The sequence below is a fragment of the Petaurus breviceps genome, unplaced genomic scaffold (assembly GCF_028583685.1).
Source record: "Petaurus breviceps papuanus isolate PSGF00001 unplaced genomic scaffold, PetGlider_PUasm1.0 37, whole genome shotgun sequence".
In the NCBI taxonomy this organism is placed as follows: Eukaryota; Metazoa; Chordata; class Mammalia; order Diprotodontia; family Petauridae; genus Petaurus; species Petaurus breviceps.
The window spans coordinates 78054873-78076259 of NW_027186296.1; the positions used below are offsets into that span (position 1 = coordinate 78054873).

Consider the following 21387-nt stretch of genomic DNA (forward strand, 5'->3'; position numbering starts at 1 on the left):
CCACAGAAGCCTGTGCCTCCACTGCCTTGCTTTGGCATGGTCATCATTGAACCTTCAGTGATTCTCCAGTGCAAGCCTGATAAAGCCCTTAGCCTGGCCATGGGGGCTAGCCCCCACCCCAGCTAAGAATGCACATGGTTAGTGTTTCCAAAGAGTAACCCACACGTGGCACAGTAAACTTCACTTTGCTTCAACCAGGCCTTGCTTGGTTTTGCCTTCAGCATGGTGGCTGGTACCAACCAGTTTCTTCCCAGGATTGGTTTATACTTTATCTGGGAACACAAACCATAAATCAAAGCATTAAAGACATCTATTCATCTGTAATGGGTCTGCTTTTCCAAGCACTTAGTAATTTCAATTTTACTGATTGATTAACTTCTCAACATCTCTTTGTCATTCTTCTCCTCCCCCAAATTGACTAGAGTGATTGCTGTCATTCCCAGTTCAAGTCAACATGGTATACGACCAATGTCCAAGTATTAGGTGCTATGGGAGATAGAGACAGGGACCCACTCTTATTCTAATAGATAAGGTGACCATATATTTTTTTTTTTTTTAGCAATCGGGGTTAAGTAACTTGCTCAAGGTTACACGGCCAGTTATTTCTGGGTGTGGTGCTGAGTGTCTGAGCCCGGGATTCGATCTCCAGGTCGTCCCAACACTGGAGCCGGTACTCTTACTCGTTGAGCCACCTGGCCGCCCCTAAGCAATTGGGGTTAAGTAACTTGCTCAAGGTTACACGGCCAGGTGTTTCTGGGTGGGTGCTAAGTGTCTGAGCCCGGGATTCGATATCCAGGTCTTCTCAACACTGGAGCCGGTGCTCTTACTTGCTGTGCTACCTGGCCGCCCCAAGGTGACCATATTTAAGAAACTATTTTACATTATAGTCAACAAGCATTTATTAATCAGCAACCATATGCCTAGCTTCGTGACCCTGGGCAAGTCACTTCACCCTGTTTGCCTCAGTTTCCTTATCTGTAAAACGAACTGAAGAAGGGAATGGCAGACCACTCCAGTATCTTTGCCAAGAAAACCCCAAATGGTGTCACAGGGAGTCAGGCGAGACTGAAAGGACTCAACAACAATATTGATATTCTACTCTAAACTGCTACCAGAGAGTTTACATTCTTAGCAATGAACCACCATAGGCCTGATCTTGGATCTCTGAGGCCAGAATCTGTGGCAGAAGGGAAATATATTCTCGATACCATTCCCTTAACAAATAGAAACAATAACAACTGACCTTTATACAGAATTTCAAGGCTTGCAAAGCATTTTACTTACATGATTCTGTTTGATCCTCACAAATAACCCTGTGAGGCAGATGCCATTATCCCCACTTTACAAATGAGGAAATTGAGGCCCAGGGAGCCTCAGTTTTAAGTCTTAGCCTCAGCCTTAAATGATTCACTCTGGATCATGCAGCTAGCAAATATCAGAGATTGGATTGCAATCCAGAGCTTTTTGGCTCCCAATCCAATGCTTTCTTCTTTCCACAAACAGGCCTTTGCATCTTTTCCAGTATAATTTGAGTACCAAGAGATCCTCTTTTGCAATTCTCCACAGTCAAGTATTATACCATGAGGTTGAGAAACTTTGATTCTGTGGGGCTTCACTGATGAAACAAAGAGTTACAGTCTTGGTATGATGTAGAAATATCATCAGAGTGATGATAGCAGTCATACCTCCCCTTTGCCCCCAACCTATCCACCAAAGGTTTGTTAGAGGGAATGTATTTGTGGAAGACCTTGGTACCAACCAGGGGATGTGAGTACCCATGTTGACCTGTGTCAACAAAAACCCTGCATACTTTTTTTTCTATGATAGATTCAGGGCAGTGGCTCCCACTGGTAGAGAATCTGGGTTATTCCTTTAAATATTCCAACTTTTGGCATCTATAATCTTCTTTCCTCCAGGGAGAAGTGGCTAAGAAGTACCTTGATTACCACATGGAAAAGTCTGGTTTCCAGACTCCTAATGTGAATTTTATTCATGGCTACATAGGAAATCTGGGGGAGACTGAAATAAAAGGTAAGAGTTAGGACATTGTCACATAGGTCTGTTTCTCTAAGGAAACAGGGCAGAAGTTCAGAATGACAATCAGCCCAAGGTGTTGAGAAAGGCAGAGAACTGATGAGCGCCATTTACTGCACGGTTTTGTGTCTGCAACATGGATTGTAGCATTGGAGGAGACCATATAGCTGAAACTTAGCAACAAGCTGCTGAAACCACCAACCTGGGTGTTTCACCTATTAGGTCACTTTTTTTTCTAACCTATATATATATATATAAACCATCAGGCATATAATATATGCCTGACTTATCCAAGAATTAAGGTTCAAGTCTTTCCCTTAATTCTATGTGTCCCCTTTCCTATAGATTGTTGCCAAATCAAGCCCAAGTGACCATCTTAGTAAGACTCCCCTGGACTTTTGGATTTGAACTCAGGTCCTCCTGACTCCAGGGCCAGAGCTCTATTCACTGTGCCACCTAGCTGCCCCTAGAATTTGGTTTTAAGATCAGCTTATTATCAGATGAGAAAGTATTTGTAAAAAGTGCTTAGCACAGTGTCTATCACTTAGTAGGCCCTATATAGATGCTTATTCCCTATGTTTTCCCCTCAAATGACAGTCATAGTAAGGTCCCCTAGATTTGGTTTTTGAGATATGTGGTCCTGGGGCAGGTAGGTGGTGCAGCAAATAGAGTACTGGCCCTGAAGTCAGGAGGACCTGAGTTCAAATATAACCTCTGACACTTAATATTTACTAGCTATGTGTCCTTGGGCAAGTCACTTAACTCTAATTTCCCTGCCTTCCCCCTTCCAAAGGGGGGGAAAAAAAGATATTTGGTCCTTCATCTGTGTAGAGAAGAATTTCTTAAGCTGGGGTTCATTAACTTGTTTTCTTTTTTTAAAATTAATTTATTTTTAGTTTTCAACATTCACTTCTATTAGATTTTGAATTTTAAATTTTCTCCCCCTCCATCCTCTCCCCTTTTCCAGAGAAAAAGCTGATGGAGTTTGAATGCAGATTGAAACATACATTTTATTACTTTCTTTATTTTTCTTGATTTTTATCTGTTTTTTCCCAGTATGACTAAATGGAAATATGTTTTGCATGATTATACATGTATAATCTATATCAAATTGCTTGCCTTCTCAAGGAGGGGGGAAAGGATAAAGAGGGAGAGAATTTGGAACTTAAATTTTTTTTTAATGTTAAAGATTGTTATTACATGTAACTGGAAAAAAAAATATGAAAATAAAAACCCCAAATTATCCTGAGAAGGGTTCCATAGACTGCTGAAGGGGTCTGTGACACAAAAACGCTAAGAACTGGTGGTGTAGAGGAAGAACTATTTTATGCAACAATTATATTGAGCATCTGGTCTTAGGCTTAATATTGCTATTTCACAATGAAGGCCTGGGCAAAAAAAAAGGAGAAATGATAACCTATTTTTTTTTTTTTTGCTTTTTGGAGGGGGGAATGTAGGGCAATCAGAGTTAAGTGATTTGTCCAAGGTCACACAGCCAGTTTTTTGTGTATTGTGTCTGAGGCCAGATGAACTCAGGACCTCCTGACTCCAGGGCCGGTGTTCCACTCACTGCACCAACCCCAATAACCTATTTTTTTCCTCAGAAACTCAAACCAGCCAACATTTTCCCTGAGTTTTAAACATGTTGAATTCTCTGTGTTCTTCCTGTCTTACAGAGCCTTACAGAAAAGGCCCTTTCTATGTATATGATGCTTTACAATTACAAAACAGTTTCATGTATATGTTCTCTCTGATATGAAATAGTGAAGTAAGCAAGGTAGGTACTGTTATCCCCATTTTGTGAATAAGGAAACCTTAGAAGGTAAGAAACTTGCTCAAAGATATTGTTAGTCATGTCTGACTCTTCATGACCCCATCTGGGGTTTTCTTGGCAGAGATACCAGAGTGTTTTGTTATTTCCTTCTCCAGCTCATTTTACAGATGAGGAAACTGAGGCAAACAAGGTTAAGTGACTTGCCCAGGGTTACACAGCTATTAAGCATCTGAGGCAGGATTTGAACTCATGAAGATGAGTCTTCCTGACTTCAGGTCCAATGTTGGAACCACATAGCTGCCCAAGATACACAGCCAGTGAATGGCAGAGCTAGAACTCATTTAGGGTGTTTTGACTCCATAACATCCCTGTCAGCAGGAGAGGAAGCAGGCACCTAATTATTAGAGCCAACATCATTTAGATAGCTCAGAAATATGTGCCCTCCTTACATATTAATATACTTGAGAGCTCATGTTGTCAGAGGGAAAATAAATTGGAAATTTTTTCTTTTTTTTTTCCCCTCCGGATTGAATTGTGTGATTCATATTGTGCCTAATAAACAGAATATTCTGCAGGAGGTAAACAGAGTGCTGTAGGTAGTACACTGAGTATTGACAACTGAGCATCAATCATGGTCTTCCCTTCCCTCACTTGAACAGAGATCTAAACTTGTTTCTCTCATTTACTTCTGGGATTAAAAAGTGATGATGGGAAAGCCCTGGGTTCGTATTTATTTTCAGGTTCACAAATGACAATGAAGTGATAGTAAGTATCCGTACTGATACCAAAGAATTTAAGAAGTGGAAGAAGGTGGGTAATTTTCTTCCCCTGTACTGCTGTGACTTTCTAGTTAAAGCAGTTCCTGGAGACCGCACTGATTTATCATGAGAGGATCACAGTTCATCATCATACAATATTGCTGTAGTGTGCAATGTTCTGGCTCTGCTCACTTCACTTTGTATCAGTTTGTGTAAGTCTGTAGGTATTGCTGAAAGCATCTTGCTCATAATTTCTTACAGCATGACAATGTTCCATTATAATCATATACCACAATGGCAAAGCTGTATGGATATGTAGACATCATCTGAGCAGGATCTGTTCTTCAGAGTGTACAAGTATGTGGGGAAGGCAGTGTGTTCTGGACCAGGGTCATTCGACCAGTTTTGACTCAAGGTCATCTGGCTGTGTAGGTTACAGATTGGAACAGAATCAGATACTTATAGACCATCTCATTATTCATTGTCCTTTGTTCCTGAAGAAGACATGACATCAGAAAGGTGATGTCACTATTTGAAAGTGAATGGGGTTTAAGTGAGGAAAGGTTGTTCAAAGTCACCAGCCTTACTCTCTCCTCTGGAGCCATCTGGGTTCAGTGGCAAGATATAGATTGGGATGGCTGGAAATGGCGCTGAATGCAGTGGAAGACCTTGGTCTTTTTAAACTAAGATTTTTCCCACGTCTCAGTCTGACCAAGGCTGATTAAGTCTAGGTAAGAAATGAAGCAAAGAATGACCTCTTTTATCTAGTTTTTTTTTTTTTTAAATCAATCTGTGGGGCAGCTAGGTGGGGCAGTGAATAGAGCACCGGCCCTAGAGTCAGGGGGACCTGAGTTCAAATCCAGCCTCAGATAATTAACACAGAAACTAGCCGTGTGACCCTGGGCAAGTCACTTAACCCCAATTGCCCTCCAAAAAAAGAAAAAAAATTCTGTCTGAGAGGGGAAGACCCTCAGAGTTTCTGGCCAAAACAGAAACAATTGTCTTTTATATTTTTATATTTTATAATGTATCTTCCCATCCCCTTGAGTTAAATGAATCCTGAGCCCCTAGTCCCTGAGATTTTTGAGGATGGTACTTCTAAGACTGGAGAAACCTAGGTAGCTAGGGTTATGAGAAAAGTCCTTTGTAAGAGACATATAAATATGAGCTGCTGTTAGCAACATTGCTGTTATCATTTGCTATTAGGTTTACAACAGCCTGAATCTGACCTGGATGATAATGGCTCTGAATTTGAGGAACAGCTTATCATCTTTCTTCAGGAGATAGGAGTTGATGGGTGGCCATATTATTCCTTGTTGAGTTTGTCCCTGAGCTAAAATCTGTTCACTTAGCGGGCTGCACTTGTGAATACAGACTTCATGTACACAGTTGAATATGATTGACACACATAGGGTCAGATGAGACTTTTTTGTTTGTTTTCTATACCCCAGTGCCTGTATATCTTATTTCCTAGTTGCATGTAAAATAATAATTTTTTTAAACATTTGATTTTAAAACTTTGAATTCCAGATTCTTTCCCTTCTTCCATCTTCACCCATGCTTACTGGGAAGATAAGCAATTCAATATAGGTTGTACATATGTAGCTACGCAAAACATTTCCATAGTGGAATTATTGTGAAAGACTGACTATATTTCCCTCCATCCTATTCCGCCCCCCACTAGTTCTATTCTCTACTTTGACCCTGTCCCTTTTTTTCTTTTTTTCCTTTTTTTTTTTTGCTTTTTTGAAGAGCAATTGAGGTTAAGTGACTTGCCCAAGGTCACATGGCTAGTTTTTGTGTTAAGTGTCTGAGGTCGGATTTCAACTCAGGTCCTCCTGACTCCAGGGCTAGTGCTCTATTCACTGCACCACTTAGCCGCCCCGACCCTGTCCCTTTTCAAAAGTGTGTTCTTCTAACTACCTTCCCCCCAACCTACCCTCCCTTCCATCATCCCCCCTCTCATCCCCTTCCCCTTTACTCTCCTGTAGGGCAAGATACCCTGTTTAGTGTATATGTCATTCCCCCCCTAAGCCAAATTCAGTGAGAGTAAGGTTGACTCATTCCCTTTTCCCTTCCTGTTCTTCCCCTCCACTGTAACAGTTTTCCCTTGCTTCTTCTATATGAGATAATTTATTCCATTCTGTCTCTCCCCATCTCCTCTTATTATATTCCTCTCTCACCTCTCCATTTCACCTTTTTAGTATCATCCCTTCCTATTCAATTGGTCCTGTGGCCTCTGTCTATGTATACCTGTACACATATATACACATACTCACATATGTATTCATATGCCCATATACCCTCCTAGATAGACATATATGTATGTATACATACATACATTCATGTATATATACACACATTTATATTCCCTTCATCTATTTTCATACTGAGAAAAGTTTCATAAGTTACAATGATCGTTTTTCCATGTAGGAATGTAAATAGTTCAACTTTGATAAGTTCCTTATGATTTCTTTTCCCTGTTTACCTTCTCATGCTTCTCTTGCTTCTTGTATCTGAATGTCAAATTTTCTATTCAAGTCTGGTTTTTTCATCAAGAATGCTTGAAAGTCCTCTATTTCATTGAATGACTATATTTCCCCCTGAAATATGACATTCAGTTTTGCTTGGTAGGTAATTCTTGATTTTAATCCCAGTTCCTTTGACCTCCAGAATATCATATTCCAAGCCCTTTGATCCCTCACTGCAGAAGCTACCAGATCTTGGGTTATCCTGATTGTGTTTCCACAATATTGAAATTGTTTCTTCTTGACTGCCTGTAATATTTTCTCCTTGATCTGGGAATTCTAGAACCTGGCTATAATATTCCTAGGAGTTTTCTTTTTGGGATCTTTTTCAGGAGGTGATCAGTGGATTCTTTCAACCTCTATTTTGCCCTCTGGTTCTAAAATATCAGGGAAATTTTCCTTGAGAATTTCTTGAAGGATGATTTCTAGGATCTTTTTTTTTTTTATTATGGCTTTCAGGTAATCCAATAATTTTAAATTTTCTCTCCTGGATCTATTTTCCGGGTCAGTGGTTTTTCAATGAGATATTTCACATTGCCTTCTATTTTTTTTATTTGTTTGGATCTGTTTAATAGTATCTTGATTTTTCATAAAGTCACTAGCTTCCATTTGCTCCAATCTAATTCTGAAGGAATTATTATTTTCAGTGAGCTTTTGAGATTCTTTTTCCATTGGCAAATTTGGATTTTTAAGTCATTTTTCTCCTCATTGGCTTTTTGAGCTTCTTTTGACATTTGAATTAGTCTATTTTTTTAAGGTGTTATTTTCTTCAGTCAGGTTGTTGACTCTCTTTTCATGATTTTCTTGTATCATTCTCATTTCTCTTCCCAATTTTTCCTCCACTTCTCTTACTTGGTTTTCAAAATCTTTCTTAAGCTCTTCTATTTTTTGGAAGCTTTTGGTGCAGGAGTTCTGACTTCATTGTCTTCCTACCATTCCATGCTTTGATCCTTTTTGTCCCCAAAAAAAGAATCTAAGGTTTGACTGCTGTGCTTGCTTTGCTTCCTTTGCTTGTTCATGTTGCCACTCAATTGCTTGACTTTTGAGCTTTTTGCCACAGTAGAACTCTGCATCCAGAGAGGAGAGCTTTGTCCCAAATCATTGGGGTTTTCTCAGCTGATGGAGCTATTAATTGGGTGCCCTCTCTGAAGCCTCCACAGGTTCTGGTACATGGTCATGCACCCCAGGACCTCCACTCTAGACAGTAATCCAGATCAAAGCAGGTTAAAGCAAGAATGATTACCTTCTGAATGGTCACTTGGTCCCCCTACAATCTGCAGGCCAGGAGCTGAAGCAGCCACTTGGCTGTGGCTGCACAGGCACTGCACCTCAGTCGCTTCTTGCTCTGGGGGGCAAAGACCAACTGCACTCCCAAACCTCCATTCCCGCAAAGTCCACACTGACCCCTCACTTTGTCTTTGGCATTTATGGGTTGATAAATCTGGAAACCACCACAGCTGCTGGTGATCCACTCTCCTGAAGTCCTTCCAGCTGGAGGCTGGTTGGGGGCCACCCTGAGGCTAAAACCGTGGTCTCATGCAGGGGTTGGGCTCTGTTCCCAGCACGCTGCAATGGACTCTTTCTGTCCTCCTGCCAGGCTGCCTTTGATGGGAGGTTTGTTTCTCTCTGTCACTTTGTGGGTTCCAAAGACCTTAAGTTTGTTTAGAGTCATTTTTATAGGTATTTGAGGTGGTTATGGAGGGAGCATACAGAGTTTTCCTGCTTCTATGCTGCCATCATGGCTCCACACCCCCGCCCCAGACTGCATTTTCATTTGTCTCTAGGATATCTCACTTTACCTGAATGCTCCCTTCAGTACTTCAAACTCAGCAAGTCCAGAATTGACTTCATTATCTTCTCTGCCCAAATCTGCCTCTCCAGGCAACTTCCTTAACTTTGTTGATGGTGCCACCACTCTCAAGAATCAGAATGTGAGAACCGGAAGGAATCTAGCAGCCATCTAGTCCAACCCACATAGAAAAAGAATTCCCACAATATGGGGCCATCCACAAGGGATCATTTAGCTCCCGCTTGAAAAAGATGGGAAACTCATCACTTTTTTTTTAAATTAAATTAAAATTTCATTTCATTTCATTTTCACATGCACATTTTTTTCTCTCTCCCATCTCTCCCCTTCTCCAGCCCTCCACAGTTGAGAAAGCAAGAAAGACAAAACCCCTGTTACAAACATATATAATCAAGCAAAACAAATTTTTGTATTGGCTATGTTAAAAAATGTCTCAATCTGTATTCTAAGTGCATCTTCTCTATCAAGAAGTGGGTAGCATGTTTCATCTTCAATCCTTTGGAATTGTAATTGATCATTATACTGCTCAGAGTTCCTAAGTCTTTCAAAGTTGTCTATTCAATATTGTTATTATTCAATGTTGTTATTGTTCAATATTGTTATTATTATTGTATAAAGTGTTCCCCTGGTTCAGTTCAATTCACTCTATATAAGTTCATACACATCTTCCCAGGTTTCTCTGAAAACATTGCCTTCATCACTTTTTATAGCACAGTAGTATTCCATCATATTCATATACCATAACTTGTTCAGCCAATTGATGAGTAACCCCTCAGTTTCCCATAGTTTCCCACCACAAAAAAGAGCTGCTATAGATATTTTCATTTATGTGAGTCCTTTTCTTCTTTCTTTCTTTTTTTTTTGTGATATAGACCCAATAGTGATATCACTAGGTCAAAGAGTATGCACAATTTAATAGCTTTTTGGTCATTGTTCCAAATTACTTCCCAGAATGGCTAGATTAGTTCATAGCTGCACCAAAGGGTATAAATGTGCCTTTTTTTCCAGAGCTGTTTTAATTTGCATTTTTCTATTAGTGATTTTAAAGCTTATTTTCACATAATTATTTGTAGCTTGAATTTCTTCTTCTAAAAACTGCTTATTCATATCCTTTGACCATTTATCAGTTCTGGAATGAGCCCCTACCACTCTAGGCCCTCTTTTTCACTTCTGAACAGCTCTTTTAAGTCAATCTAAGTACAAAACCTCCAAAATCATCTTTGACTTTTCCCACTCCCTCAGTCCATGTCTAATCAGTTGCCAAGAGTCTACTTCTATAATATCTCTCAATTACCTTTTTTCTATTCCTACTGCCAATTCAGGTTCTTATTCTCTTATTACCTTACATCAGGCTCTGGTCTGGTCTACTGTAATGGGTAGAAATAATTTCTTACTTATTTTTGTCTCTCTCTTCCCCTCTAGCTATACCTTACATGTGCATCCACAGTAGATTCTTAACAAATGTCTGCAGGACTTTATTGAATTTATTATTTCTATATCTTGGGGGAAAACCTGGGTTTGAGTGGTAGCTATTTCCAATTCCTAAGCAGTATAAGGGAATAATTCCTTAGCCTTCCTTTGTTATGCAGTTGTTTTAGGTGAGTGTTTAGGGGAAACTCTGTTCTGGAAAGACCTCTTCACATTGGCTGAAGAAATTGGGTTCTGTCCTCCACAATTGGTCACTGCTAAACAAATCACCCTTCAGGGACAAGGAGCTGAAATTATTGGTAAGAAACTACAGTAGGGAGTGATATAGATAGAACCTTAATGATGGAAATTCAAAGTTAAAATTCGGCAAATTTAGTGCCAGCTATATGTAGAATATAAGGCCCTTGCAGGTAAAGACTGTCTCACTTTAGTATTTGCATTTGTAGACTCCAGTATAATGCTTGGCATATAGTAGGTGCTAAATAAATGCTTATTGGTTGATTGATATGTGGAAGGTATTTGGTTCATTTCTGTCGACATGGTGTTGTGGTAGCCACTGTATAATCCCCATGTGTCCATCTTGCCTTTTTTCTGGTGTTATCCCTGACAGGTTAGCTAGAGGCTCAATAAAAAATACCATGGCCAGTTTATTAATAGGAAGAAAAGAGACATTGATGATGACAAGTACTGAAGTATTGTTATACATTAGGTCTGGTGCTCTTGAGACCACCATTACAATCTCCCATTAAGAGACACTGTAGCTTATAGAATTTATACATGGAAACCACTCTTATAAGATTAGGCCTGATGGTCATGAGGCCATCCTGATGGTCTCCTCTTAAGGGAAGCTGTAAGCTTATCAAACAAATTCATGGAAAAATACTGACAATAATATTTTTGAAGGTTAGTGCAACTGTATACCCCAAATAATATTTTACCTGTTACTAACATGTTTTTCTCCATGATATGCAAACCCCCCATAAAAATATTTTTGTCTACCACCAGCTGTCCTTTCTGAATAGGGTCACATACCCCAGAATTAAGCCTGTTTGCTTTCTCCAATCCAATAAAAACTTACAGTTCCCTAAAGGCATACAATCTTTGGTGGTGATAAGCAAGAAAGCAGATGATGAAACTAATTTATACTAAAGTATGAATGACTATAATGTTAATGTGTTAATCTTTCAAAGAGTACTTTCATTTTAAAATAATGTTAGCCCAAAGAAATGAATATCTGGGTGGCTAGGTGGCGCAGTAAGTAGAGCACCGGCCCTGGAGTCAGGAGGACCTGAGTTCAAATCCGGCTTCAGACATTTGATGCAGTTATTAGCCGTGTGACTTTGGGCAAATCACTTAATCCCAATTGCCTTCCAAAAAAAAGAGAAACGAATGTCCAATTTCAGCTAAGCTTGTTTATTTTTTTTGTTTTGCTTATTTTTTGAATAAAGAGTACTTACCAATGCCTCTCAATTTCCCTAGCCCAGAAGGTGGTCCTGATTTGTGTTTTCTAGTATTAACTTCAAATCGAAGGGTTTCTGGTGGGTAATCTAAAATTGCCTTTATCTTCCTATGTTCTTGGCCCTTAACTTCTGGTTTCCATGGGAATGGCAGTGGGAAAAATCCTCCAAGTGAATTTTTAAAAAACTAATTAACTTCAATACTTTGTATAAAGCAGCCAAAGGGATTGTTATTGTGTCCTAGAATACCTTACATTTTTCATAACACTCAAATAATTTTTCACATATATTATCTCGTTTGTTAAAGGTGGTGGAAAGATGCCTGAACTGAGAATTAAAAGACCTGGATTTTACTCTTCTGGCTAAGTTACATAGGAGCTGGGTGATATTAGGCAAACCACTTCATCTCTCACTTTTCTTATCTGTAAGATAGGTATATCAATGCCTGATCACAGAATTGTTATTTTCCTTTTGTAACTTTTCCCCTCAGAAGCCTTATGCAGACATTTTATTGATGGGGATTTTGAAGAGTGATATGGGAAGGGATACCAGGAAAAAGTCTCATTCATGTCAGTCACTAAATTTTTTTGTTCATTGTTTAGTCATTTTTCGGTCGTGTCATTGGTGACTCCATTTGGGGTTTTCTTGGCAAAGATACTGTAGTGGTTTGCTATTTCCTTCTCCAGCTCATTGTACAGATGAGGAAATTGAGTAGACAGGGTTAAGTGACTTGCCCATGGTCACATAACTGATAAGTGTCTAAAGCCAGGTTTGAACTCACCTACCTCCAGGACTGAGATGCTATCTACCAAGTCACCTAGCTGCTTCTAAAGATTTTTTAAGAGTCTAAAAATAACCATAATTTACGTAGCCTTTTCTTTATATGCCCCTTAAGGAGGACAATAGTCCCTTGCTTTTTTAGTGGTTTTGTTCCATAGAGCCCTCAGCCCTTCTCAGGTGACAAGAGGGGGGACCTTGATGGAAAAGGGCATTTCAGATGCAGTGAGAAAGTACCCTTTTTTGGTATTAAAATTTTTTTGCTAAGTGATTTATTAAAAACTTAGTATTGTATATCAATACAACTTCTTTAGTAATTACTTACAGTTGAATTAATTAATTTAAATGCATACAATAGTTAAACAACTTCTCTAAAAGAAGGGTTTTTAACCTGAGATCTGGGACTCCTATTGTGTCAGTGGATGGATGGATTTAAAGAGATCCTTGGAAAAATCACATCTTTGTTTAAATGTAATTGATTTCCTTTGTAATCCTATGTATTTTAGTTTATGCATTTATAAACATTCTGAGAAGGGCTTCTTAGGCTTTACCAGACTGCTAAAGTGGGTGATGACACAAAAAAGGTTAAGAACTCCTTCTCTGGAACATAAAAAGATCTAGACCTGCAAGGGACCATAGAGGCCATCTACTCCAACCCCTTCATTTTACAGATCCCATCAGGATTATTTGTTCATTCATTTTCATTTTTACTCCCATATGGTCAGGAGGCTCAGTGGATAGGTCGATGGGCCTGGAGTCAGGAAATTCTGAGTTCACATCAGGCCTTAGATACTTACTAGTTTGTGACCTTGGACAAGTCACTCAACCTCTGTTTACCTCAGTTTCCCCAACTGTAAAATGAGAGAAATAATAGTACATACTTCCCAGAGTTGTTGTGAAGATCAAATGAGGTAACATTTGTAAAGTACTTAGTACAAAGCTTTTGGCCCATTGTGTTGTTCAGTCATTTTCAGTGATGTCCAACTCTTTGTAATCCTGTTTGGGTTTTCTTGGCAAAGATACTAGAGTGTTTTGCCATTCTTTCTCCAGCTCATTTTACAGATGAGGAAACTGAGGCAAACAGGGCTAAGTGATTTGCCCAGGGTCACACAGCTGGTAAGTGTCTGAGGTAGGATCTGAACTCAGGAAGATGAGTCTTCCTGACTCCAAGACTAGCACTCTATTAACTTCACCACTTAGTTGTCCAATGTGCCCTGGCAGATTGTAGGTGCTATGTAAGTGCTAACTATCATTATTAATCATCATCATAATAGTAATTCCATTTTGACTGATTCTACTTTTTTTTATTTGTATTTTAGAAAGCTTTTTATTCATATTTTGTTGAATTCTTCATACTTGTCTTAATGGCCATATAGAATTTTATCATTGATTTAACCATTCCTTTACTAGACGCTCTCAGTTTTTTGCAGTTATGCATAGCGCTGCTTTGAAGACCTTTGGACAGATAGTTGTGTTGTTTTGTTTTTGATAATGTTTTCAGGGTCTGTTTACCATGATCCTTTTCATTGCCTCAGTGACCCCTGGTATAATTCCATGACACATCGAGTCAGAAGGTCACGGGGTTGGAAAGGATACTGGGAGTTTGCTACGTAACTTCCTCATTTGATAGATAAATGCCAAGAGGTTCAGAGGCCTTTCTCTTCTACCTTCTAGGATTAGGCTGAAAATAAGGGCAATGAGTGTGGTCATGGTTCACAAAGGCCACTGGAAGAAATCCTAAAAAAGCGTCACATTGTGAAATGAGAGAAGAAATAGTGGGAAGGTCATGAGGGTCTTTTAACCTTGCAGTGTCAGCCTTGGAATCTGCAACCCAACCGAATGAGAAGATTTCTGGCAAATTCCCCTCACTCTCGAATTGAGACTCAAGCCAGTGCCCCTTCACATTTGTTTCTACCTCCTCCCTTCAGGAAGGGAGATTAATTGAGGGAGATGAGGAAACAGCCACTGTTTTGAAGAATTTCAGGTTTGCTCTGGAGTTTCTGATCGACCACCAGGAGGGAAGTTGTCAGCACCTGGGGTCTGTTTTGCTTTGGAAGCACGGGTTTTTCTGGCTTTCTGTCTCTTACCTCCTGTCGAGAACCTGAATGTGGGTTTTTTCACCAGCAGGCTTGCCCCCAGGCTACCAAAGTAAAATCAATAAAATTCTCTATTCTGGCTAGCAGGTGTCATCTTCCAGGCTGATTGAACAGTTTCATATTCTCAAGTGCCCACAGTAGGAGAGATGCTTTACAGAAAGAACATTCTCATCTTCCAGTTTTGATGATAGATAGAAAGTAGCTTTGAAAAATCAAATGTGAGATTACTATCATTATTACAATTTTTAAAAAACGCAGGTGAATCTGTTGGAAGAGCATTTCAAGTGGCAGATGCTGGAGCCACCCACTCAGTGGAGGATGGCAGAACTTTGGAGGCCTTCAGAAATCATCTAATCATCTAAAAATGGGGCTCCAAAAATGATTCTTTATGTTATGGTAAGACAAACGAAAAACCAGGTCTTTTATGTTCAGCTTATTATAATCACTAATGCAGGAAAGTTAACATTTTATTTTGAGGCAGTTGGGGTTAAGTGACTAGCTCAGGGTCACACAGCTAGTAAGTATCCGAGGTCAAATTTGAACTCAGGTCCCTTCTGATTCCAGTGCTGGTTTTCTATCCACAGCACCACCTATCTGCCCCTAGATAAACATTTTTTTTTTTGCTTTTTTTTTGGAGGAGGGAAGGTAGGGCAGTTGGGGTTAAGTGACTTGCCCAAGGTCACAATCTAGTTTTTTGTGTTAAGTGTCTGAAGTTGGATTTGAACTCAGGTCCTACTGACTCCAGGGCCCGTGATGTGCTCTATTCACTGCACCACTTAACTGCCTCCTAGATTAATGTTTTTTTTTTTAAAAGGTTGGACAACAAGGATTGAACTAAATCAAACAAATGAACTCATTTCCTGAGGGTTGCAGCTAATCAGGGTTTTGCCGTGCTTACTTCCTTTTTCTCAGTACACTTTTGCAGTGTCTGTGTTGGGGGAACAACATGGAACCATAAATTCTACTGCTGCATTTGATCAATCCAGTCCAACGAATATGTGTCGGCGTTCAGTCATTTTTTGTCATGTCTGACTCTTGGTGACCCCATTTAGGGTTTTCTTTGCATAGATCTTGAAGTAGTTTGCCATTTCCTTCTCCAGCAAACATTTACTAAGTGTTGATTCTATCACCTCAGAACCTCTTCTTTTTGGGGGCGGCTAAGTAATCCCCCAGAATCTCTTACATTTGTCTGTTCTTTTCCTCTTATATGGCCTTGGTTAAAGCTTTTAAAAAAAAAATCACCTTTTACCTGGACTGCAGCCACAGCCTTCCAAATGGTTTCCTAACTTCCAGTCCATTCCCTTTCCAACCCTACCTGTGTACAGTTATCAAAATAATTTTTTCGGAGTACTGGCCTCACCATGGCATGCTCCTGCTCCAAAAACTTCACCAGCTTCCTGTTGCTTCTAGGATCAAATATAAAGTCTTCAGCTTGGCATTTCAAAGCTTGATGACTTTTCTGGGTTTATTGTATAGTTTTCCTACACAAACTTGGTCTTCAAGCCAAACTGGCTTACTTGCAATTCTCACAACCTGACATTGGATCCCCTGCTGCTGTTTGCTTTTGTACCAGGTGGTCCCCCATGCCTGTAATGTTCTCCCTGCTCATCTCTGCCTCTTAGACTGCCAAGCTTCCTTCAAGGCTCAGCTCATGGTCATCTTCTCTAGGAAGCCTTCCCTGATCCTGATCCTTTAGTTAGAATGTCTGTTCTCTCTTCTTTGTGGGGACCCCTACAGTCCCACAGCAGGGCTGAAAATGAGTTGCTTACCCAGAGGTTGCAAGAGAGAGTGCACAAAAGAGACTGGATTCTGAGAGTGGTGGAAAATAGAGCCAATTTTATTACTCCAGGTATAAGACTTTTATAGAATGCTTCCTAATTGTTTTCCCCTGAAAACACTGGCTATTCTTTGCTCCCAGGCTGGAGGTATATACCACACTTATCACAAGGACATAATGCTCATACCTGTGTGTTTGAGCTCCTTTCTGGGGGGTGGGGAACTGATCCAGGCCCGGTAGCAGGCTCTTCAGCTGAGAGGGCTTATTCAGCAATCAGGATCAGAGTCCCACTGGCCTGTGGTTCTCTACATTCTTCATATTATAATGTATGTCCTTACTTGTGTACATGTCATAGAATGTAAGTAACCTCCTAGAGCTCAGGTATTTGTACCTCTCTCTCCCCCTCCCCCACCTAGTACAGTGCCCTTCAGTTAGGGGGGACACTTAAATAAACAAGCAAATGAGCTGTTACTTAACACCTATTTTGTGCCAGGCACCATGCTAAGTGTCAGAAATATATTCACAAGAAGCTAACATTCTTTTATTAAAATTCAGTTTTATTTTATTTTTAGGTCTTCATTCTCTCTCACACACACCCATCCCCTAACTGAAAAACAAAAAACCAAAACCCATTAGAAATATGTTGTTACCATTTCAGTCATGTTTGCCTCTTCGTGAGTCCTTTTGAGATTTTCTCAGTAAAGATACTGGAGTGGTTTTCCATTTTCTTTTCCAGCTTATTTTATAGATGAGGAAACTAAGGCAAACAGGATCAAGTGACTTGCCAAGGGTCCTACAGCTAGTAAGTGTCTATGAGGCCAGATTTGACCTCAGGAAGATGAGTCTCCCCGACTCTGGGCCTGGCACTCTTTCCCCTGTGTGTGCCACCTCGCTGCCTAGAAACATGTCTAGTTAAGCAAAACAAATTTCCCCATATTAAAAAAAAAGTCTCAATCTGTACTCTTAGTCCATTACCCCTCTCCTCCTGGAGGTGGGTGGCATAGAAGGCAACATTCTAATGGGAAAACAGTAAGTATTCATATATATATATATATAAACATATATATTATTTATAACTTTCTAATGGAAAAAACATATATATATATAAATATATGTAAAATTCTAATGGGAAAACAGTAAGTAGATATATATGTATATATATAATATGTGTATGTATATATGTATATATATAAAGCAGTAAGTACATATATATATATACATAAATATGTATAACAAATAAAGTCATTAAGGAAGGAGGGAAGACACTAGCAGGGCATAATCATGTAGAAGATGGTGCTTGAACCATGTCTTGAAGGAATAGAAGGCTTCTATGAGGGAGAGGTGAGGAGTGAGTACATTCCAGGCAGGCAGTGATTATTAAGAAGCATTTATTAAGTACTTACTGTGTGCCAGGAACAGCCTAGTACTTGGGTATTTAAATATAAACAAAGAGAAAGACAGTCCCTGCCCTCAAGGAGCTTACATTGTAATGGAAGAAGAGAACACATAAAAGAGATCAGAGTTGATAAGTGAGTGTGTGTGTGTGTGTGTGTGTGTGTGTGTGTGTGTGTGGAGGGGAGGAGTGTGAAGTAATACCCAAGCAGTAGGTTAGGGTCAGGTTGTGAAGGGCTTTAAAAGTTCAGCAGCTTCTAGTTTTGTCTTCAAGGCACAACAAGGAGCCACTTTGGTTGGTTGGGTAGGGAAGTAATATTGTCAGATCTGCATTTAAGAAGAACCAATTTGGCTGTAGTATGGAAGATAGAAGCAGGAAGAGATTAGGGGCCTAATTAGTAGGCTGTTGTAGTAATCCAGGCAAGGCACAATGGGGACCTGAACTGACTAGATGGTCCCATGAGGAGAAAGGAGGGGTGTGGTGGTGGGAGAGATCATTAAGATGTGGCAGCTGATGGGGTAGGATGGATGGGGGAAGAGTGAGGAGGCAAGGATGATGTCAAGATTATGAACATGGAAGAATGGTGGGTAATAAGGGCTTGCCTATTTAGTCTGAGAATTCCCTCCATGGCACACCCAATGAAGGCTCGTCCACCCTTTGCTTGAAGCTCTCTATGGAGGGGAAATCCATTACCACGTGAGGCATCCCATTCCACTTTGGAGTAGCTCTAGTTCTTAGAAAATGATTCCTTATATCAAACCTGAAATTTCCCTTTTTTACCCATTGTTCCTATTTCTGTCCTCTTGGGAACTATTATTTCCAAATAGGACAAATCTAATCCTACCTCCATGTGATGGTTTTTCTGATGCTTGAATATAGTTATCCTGTTCCCCTAGAACCTCCTCTAGGCTAAACATGTTCAGTTTTTTAAGCCAATCCACATAGGGCGTGAGCTTAAGGCCTCTCACCATCTTGGCCCCCCTCCTCTAGATCATCTCTAGCTTCCTAAAATGGGATGCTTAGAACAATACTGCTAAAGGAGTCTGTCCAGGGAAGTACTATATCTTCCTTAACTCTGGTTTCTCTTAATGTACCCTAAGTTTCTAGTAGCTTTTGGGAGGCTAAAATAGCATCTCGTTGATTCATGTTAGGCTTGAAGTTTATGAAAACTGCCGGATCTTTCTTGGGCAAACTGCTGCCGACCATGAGTCAGCAGTGTTCTGTAGCAGCCAAAATAACCAATGTGATCTTGGACTGCATTAAGAGAGGCCTGGCTTTCAGGAATAGGGAGATTAACTCTGTCATTGACAGACCTTCTCTGGAGTCTGAAGTTCATTTCTGGGTAACAATTTAAGAAGGACTTTGAGAAACTGAAAAGTTTCCAGAGGAGCCAGAAAAATGAAGTTCTTTGGTTTCTGTTTTGTGAAAGTCGGCTGGGCATGGTTAGCCTGTTAAAGAGAAGAGCTTGGGGGAAGGGGTGGGAGAGAGGTGGGGAGGACATGATTTGTTGAACTGTTTTTCAGTCATGTCTGACTCTCTGTGACCCCACTTGGGGGTTTCTTGGCAAAGATATTGGAGTAATTTGCCATTTCCTTCTCCAGTTCATTTGACAGATGAGGCAGAGTTAAGTGACTTGCCCAGGCCCCACAGCTAGTGTCTGAGATCAGATCTGAACTCAAGTGCTCCTGTCTCCAGGCCCAGAGCACCATCCACTGCACCACACCATGATAGCTATCTTCAGGTATCTGCTGCTATGTCTGGGAGGGATTAGACTGATTCTGTTTGGTTCTGAAAAGCTGAACCAGGAGCAGTGGATACAAAGTGGCAAAAATACCAATTTGGACTTGAGGCCCAGAAAATATTTCCTAAAAATGACAGCGGTCCCAGAGTGAAATGGGCTTCCCTGAGAGGAGCTTCCCCTCCTTGGAGATTGGAGATGATCACATTGGGATTCTTTTCTTGTTTGGGAGGGACCAAATGACCTCTGAGATACCTTCCAGCTCTCAAATCCATGATTCTTGATTCCTCTTGTACTTCTAAAGGTGACTTTTCCAAACCCATGTGTAAGACTTTACATTTATCCCTGCTGAATTTCATCTTATTAAATTCAACACAACAGCCTAGCCTGTCTGTACGTTTTGGGGTCATGACTCTGTCATCTAGGGAGTTATTTATCCTTCTCAGGTTTGGGTCATCTGCAGATTTAATTATGATACCATCTGTACCTTTATCTAAGTCACTGCTAAAAAGCTTATGCAGCAAAAGACCAAGAACAGGTCTCTGGAACACTCCATCAAAGACCCCTTTCCCAACCTTTCTATCCCTCCCTGCTCTCCCATTACATTACTTTTGTTCTGGCCCTGATTTCTTCTTTCCCCAGCCTTGACTCTATAGTGAACATGCTCAACTGAATATTTATCTCCTACCGTTAAACCCTCTGTCTCCTTGTGCCTAGCCAAATCTGGGAATTTCCATCATCTATCTTTTCCACTGAACATTTCTGGAGTAAGTTATACAACTGTGCTGACTGGGAGCGCTACATATTTCTATTATATAATCTCGACTGAGCAAGAAACTCTTCAAGACTGTAAGTGACAGGTCAAAACGTTGCTGATTTGCATTGATAGAGTTTCTATAATGGGAAATTACCACATCAGTGAAATCACAGATCTAGACCAAGCCAAACCAAACCAAGACTAAACCTTGACTGTGGTCTCACTACTCAGAAGTCCTTGGAACCTTCCCTGGTTGATCTACCCTACTCCCTACCATGGTGGTTCCAAACAGTTTTTTCTCTTTTCCTACATCACCTCCTCTGCTCTGTCCCTCCCAGCAGTGGAGCTCAGCTCCTCCTTTCCTAAGAAAATAGAGGCCATCCATTATGGCTCCCTCACCTCTTCTATACCACATCTTAAAGCACCTCTGTCTCAACTTTCATTCTCTTTTCTTTGTTCTAGTCTCTGAGGAAGAGGTCCTCCCCCCTTCTTTTCAAAACTAGCCCTTTACTTATGCCTTTGAGTCCTTCCTCTCCCATCTAATCCAAGAGTTTCCTCCTTTGATGATTCTTCCTCTGTCATCTTCAGCCTCTCCCCTATCTGCTATGTACTAACTCCCTTATCTACTATCTGCAAGCATCCTTTGATCTCTATCCTTAAAAAACCCCACCCCAAACCCTTCACTTCATCCTGCTATCCCCTCAAACTTATCATGCTACACCTTTCCTCCCTTTCAGAACCAAACTCATTCACATCTATTGCCCCCGCTTATCTCTTGATAACTGGATCCCACTCCCTCCAAGGTTACCAGTGATTTTCCTGCCAAATCTTTACAGCCTTTTCTCATTCCTCATCCTTCTTGATTCTCATCAGCTTTTGACATTGCTGTTCCTTAATATTCATGAAACTGCCCTCTCTTGGTTCTCTCCCTACCTTGGCCGTTCCTTCTCAGTCACCTTTGCTGGATCTTCATCCATGCCCTATTCCCTAACCTTGATTGGTCCCCAAGGTTCTGTTCTGGGTCCTCTTCTCTTCTTTATTAGTGCCTTCATCAGCTCCCATG

At 40.4% G+C, this 21387-nt stretch overlaps 1 long non-coding RNA gene across 1 annotated transcript in view; it reads left to right on the top strand.

The window, feature by feature from the left end:
- The first annotated feature begins 1914 nt into the window (after positions 1-1914).
- Positions 1915-21387, top strand: part of LOC138168630 (uncharacterized) — a 52621-nt gene continuing 33148 nt past the window's right edge. Inside the window, exon 1 of the long non-coding RNA XR_011170163.1 lies at positions 1915-2031. This is a non-coding gene — a long non-coding RNA (uncharacterized lncRNA). The remainder of the gene's footprint in view (positions 2032-21387) is intronic.